Raw genomic sequence first — 5,284 nt, 5'->3', positions numbered from 1 at the left:
CAGTAGCTGTTCAACAAAAAAAAGAAATGGCAGCTCCTGCTTGCTGTGGGGAGCTGGCTCGGTAGCCAGGGGTTTTGCCTCCCGGGAGGCATGCGCTGCAAGAATGAGACAAAAATATATGAGTTTCAACGCTGCACAAAGACGCTCATAAAATATTCATGGTTTTGGCTGGACAAAGACGCTCATAAAATATTCATGGTTTTGGCTTGGAGCAGAATGCTCAAGGAGGGCTGTTTAACATATTATGTAGCCCTTTGGGTGTCACAAAGAGAGGCAGGGGAACCACCAATGTTATTTGTCAGTGTTGTGGGGGCTGCACTGAGTGCCACAGCCCCCTTACACGGTGATTTAAAAACTTGCCTAATGTCTCAGCCCATATGAAAAGTATAACTTCCCTGAGAGGTTCAGCATTATTTACACCTTTTCAGACCCGGGAGCTTGGTGCTCTGGCAGTCAGGAGTACAGAAACCCGTAGTGGTTTTTTGTTATGTTGATTTGACACTGTAAGTTGCCTGTGGAAAGCGCCGGGACACTCTTTTAGAGTAGCTGTGCGCTATAAAAATGCACTGTAACATAACATAACCAGGAGTAAAACAACCCCAAGAGCATTGAAATCTGCCCAATGGGTGTGTAGTTGGAAAGATGTGCCGGGGCCTACACATGAGAAAGGGCATACCCTTGATCAAGTGTTTTCCTCTGTCCCCATTGTCGACATTGAAACATGGCCTGTGCTCTGGTCTGATCATAGGCTGATCGGGTTCTATGTGTTAGAGAATGGGCGGTTCGACACCTGCGCCCCCATGGTACCCAGATTGGCCTCGAGAGCGTTGCATAGTGTGACGCCTGCTATGCTTGAGCAGGCGCTCACGGAACATCCCTGCTCTCTCTCGGGGGATCCGGAAAGAGACACGGAGGCCCTGCAGCTATGGCTGACTGAGAGATTAGATGACCTTGCCCCCAAGGTAACCCCCCGGTCCTCGGCAAAACGGCAATCTGCGCCTTGGTTTACAGAGGCGCTACATGTGGCTCGTAGCCAATGTAAGGTCGCTGAGCGGGCCTGGCGCCATCAATATGATGGGGAGGCCAAACTCGCTTATAGGGCGGCGGTGAAGGCCTATCATCGTGATGTTCTTGGTGCCAAGCGGGAATACCTTGCCAGGAGGATCGAGGCATCGGCAAACTCTTGTAAGGAGATCTTCACGATTGTGAAGGAGTTCACGTCTCCTACGTCCTATTCATCTCCGCCGGTATTACCTGATGTGTGGGCGCGTGATCTTGCCACTTTCTTTACCGACAAGATTAAGGCTATTCAGGCCTCCTTCTCGGAAAGCACGGAGGAGGGTTGTTGTGATCTCGGGGTAGGACCTGGGACATCGGCCATGCCTATGGCTATCCTGGAGGACTTTCCACCTGTCTCCAGCGACATGTCCCGGACCTTGTTGGCCAGTCTTAAATCTGGTTCCCCACTGGACCCCTGCCCCGCCAAATTCCTGGCTGGAATGGCGGCAGTGGTGAATCCCCTGGTCAACCCGATCCTCAATGCTTCCTTGAGTGCGGGGAGTGTCCCATGCGCCTGGAAAAGGGCAATGGTGATCCCCCTCCTGAAAAAGCCTGGTCTTGATGCCGAGGCTCTGGCCAATTACAGGCCAATCTCTCTTCTCCCGGCTTTGGCCAAGATCACCGAAAAACATGTTCATGGCGTCTTGTCGAACTTCCTGGAGGCTAACAATCTGCTCCATCCATCCCAATCTGGTTTCCGTCCGAACTTCAGCACGGAAACAGCGTTGGTGGAGGTCTCTGAGATCATCAGGGAGACCTTGGATGGGGGTGGCAAGGCCATGCTAGTCATGTTGGACCTGTCGGCGGCCTTCGACACCGTTCCCCATAAGGCGCTGCTTGCCAGGCTCTACGACATCGGCCTAAGGGGGACGGTGCTCAGATGGTTTACATCTTTCCTGGAGGGCCGCCGCCAGACGGTCTGGGTTTCCCAGAGCTCCGCCGAGATGTCGCCATTGGGTGTTGGGGTTCCACAGGGCTCGGTCTTGAGCCCGACATTATTTAACATCTTTTTGTCCCCTCTGGCGACCGAGGTGGAGGCTTACGGAGCCCAGATCGTGTCCTATGCCGATGACACACAACTCCTCTTCACATGTGAAAAAGATCAGACATTTGACGGGGAGAGAATCCGGGACTGCCTGGACAGGGTCTTCAGCTGGTTTCAGCAAAACTGTCTGAAGGCCAACTCCAGCAAGTCGGAGGTTCTGTTTTTCGGCTGTGCCTTCGATCCCGAGTGGCGGCAGTGGTGGCCGGCCGCCATGTGTCCTCCGGCACAATCATCCTTGGTTGCCAAGAACTTGGGTGTTAAGCTTGACAATAAACTCTCTCTGAAAACGCACATCCTTGGCCTGTCCGGCACCTGTTTCGGCATCCTCAGAATGCTCCGCAAGTTTCTACCCCTTCTGTCTGCGGAGCACAGACGGATTACGGTGCAGGCGCTCATCGGATCCAGGCTAGATTACGCTAACACCCTTTTTTTAGGCCTCCCGGATTATCTGGTTCAGCGTCTGCAGGTGGCACAGAACTCGGCAGCCCGGGCAATCTTTGGCCTGCATAGACGAGCACGGGCTTCGGTGTTGCTGCAGACGCTCCATTGGCTTCCTATCCGGAAGCGGATTGTCTTTAAATCCTTGACGCTGGTGCACAAGGCTCTGTTTGGCTCAGGCGCAGGATACCTGAAGAAAAGACTAGCTTTCTATCGCCCAGCTCGTTCATTGCGTTCAGAATCCCTGTTCACTGCGGTGGTCCCACGCGTGAGGAAGGCCCGTATTGGGGGGCGTTCTTTTAGCCTTAAGGCCTCCCAGCTGTGGAATGCGCTTCCGCTGGCACTCCGCAGCACTCCCAACCTGCTTCAATTCAGGAAGAATTTGAAGACTTGGCTTTTTAATCATTCTGTTTAGGTGGGTTTTTCTTTCTCTCTTTTTTTTTTTTTTTTTTCTCTGGGGTTCTGTCTTATTTGTTATGTTGATTTGACACTGTAAGTTGCCTGTGGAAAGCGCCGGGACACTCTTTTAGAGTAGCTGTGCGCTATAAAAATGCACTGTAACATAACATAACCAGGAGTAAAACAACCCCAAGAGCATTGAAATCTGCCCAATGGGTGTGTAGTTGGAAAGATGTGCCAACTGACACCACAACGAATGAGAAACGGAGCACGTGGGGCTCTGCTGCTATTTTTTAATATTACCCCCGGGGTGAGCCAGTGCCCGGGGGTCAGTGCAACATGCATCCCTTTCATTTATATTACTCACTTTTGGAGGGTTTGTGTATGGAGCCCCTACTCATTGTGCTAAATGCCCCAGGGGCACCCATCTTCCTGGAAGCCGATGCAAAAGAGAGACTAGCGCAAAAGGCAGAAACTATTTCTCTGTCTCCAGGACTCCATCCCCTAGGCAGGGATCGCTCTTCTGGGTGTGTTGTCACCATCTGTCTGTTTGTGGGAGGGGCGGGTCACCAACCACAACATGCCGCTCCTGCTGCAGTAGCTGTTCAACAAAAAAAAGAAATGGCAGCTCCTGCTTGCTGTGGGGAGCTGGCTCGGTAGCCAGGGGTTTTGCCTCCCGGGAGGCATGCGCTGCAAGAATGAGACAAAAATATATGAGTTTCAACGCTGCAGGTGTGGACAAAGACGCTCATAAAATATTCATGGTTTTGGCTTGGAGCAGAATGCTCAAGGAGGGCTGTTTAACATATTATGTAGCCCTTTGGGTGTCACAAAGAGAGGCAGGGGAACCACCAATGTTATTTGTCAGTGTTGTGGGGGCTGCACTGAGTGCCACAGCCCCCTTACACGGTGATTTAAAAACTTGCCTAATGTCTCAGCCCATATGAAAAGTATAACTTCCCTGAGAGGTTCAGCATTATTTACACCTTTTCAGACCCGGGAGCTTGGTGCTCTGGCAGTCAGGAGTACAGAAACCCGTAGTGGTTTGATGTATTATGTAGCCTGGAGTGGAAGACTGATACACGTTTGTGACTCACAAATGTTTAAATGACTGTGATTACTAATGAACATTGCAATGCGTATATTCCTATTGAATGCATGTTTCTCTGATTCCCAAGTCCATTTGTTTTGTTCTAATGGTGAAATGTGATGATTGTTTTTAGCATTGTGGTGATGACCCCATGACAAAGCTGATAGGTCTGCCTTACGTCTTAATGTGGTGACCCCCTTGACAAATCCAATAGGCCTACGTTATTTAAAATGACACTCCTTGATATTGTGATATGGCATCTGGTATTGGTTGGAGAGTATTGTGAGTATGGGGGTCATGATACACTAGTAGGTCAAATGAGGTACATGTGTGTGTCACCAAAGGAATTTCATCTACCTGCTGTATATATTTGTAACTTAATGCATAGTAATACATGTATATTTTACTGACTGGACAGTAATGTATTGAGTGGTGTTGTTGCATGCCATTGAATGGACATTACTAGCCCTTAGCCACACCAGGCCTAGAACTGTTCTACTTCGCTACCGTGAGAGAGTCAAGTGCTATAGTAGGGTACTTGGTTCCTAGTAAGGAGGCAATTGTGAACCAATTACTTACACAGGACTCATATCCTGCACAACTAATAACCTACTATACACAAAGAAGCGAGTGAAAAGAAGAGAAGAGCTAGTTCTTCTTTAGCTTATCAATATAGCACACCAATGAGAATGAGCTTGCTACCATCCCAATGTACTGTCATACATGTCTTTCACTCATGTCTCAGACACACCATTCGTTTTTTTTTAAAAGAGCCCTCACCCACCAACCTTGTTGGTGGCATGCTTCATCTATGGGTTCCTACCCTAAGATGTTGAATGCATATTAGGTGTGCTACAATGCCTGATATAGCCATGTCTGAACTGGGGTGGCAGAGTGGGCTAAAGAACGGTGATGGATTAAACCCAGATCTTTTGACTGGGTGTGAGTGTTTGATTGATTCAGAGGCTCTGTCCATCACCACCCCCTTTTGTACCACGATGCCTGATTACAGCAGAGCTGGTTTCTTTTTATGATGTTGAGAATTTGTGATCCGATCCCGAGCAGGATAGTAATAGGTACTACAGCGGGTGGGTCGCCTTGATGAAAGTGTGACTATAGGCACCACCCACCTCCGGATCCATGTTGCCCTAATTGGTAGCAACTAAAATTCAATAAGAAGTTGGGTGAAAATTGTAAGTTACGAATGGCTCACCATACATACGCATGCCTTAGTGAATGTGCATTCACTGACT

This window comes from Lissotriton vulgaris, chromosome 3_1 (genome assembly GCF_964263255.1).
Source record: "Lissotriton vulgaris chromosome 3_1, aLisVul1.2, whole genome shotgun sequence".
Lineage (NCBI taxonomy): Eukaryota > Metazoa > Chordata > Amphibia > Caudata > Salamandridae > Lissotriton > Lissotriton vulgaris.
Note: the sequence above shows the minus strand (reverse complement) of the source record.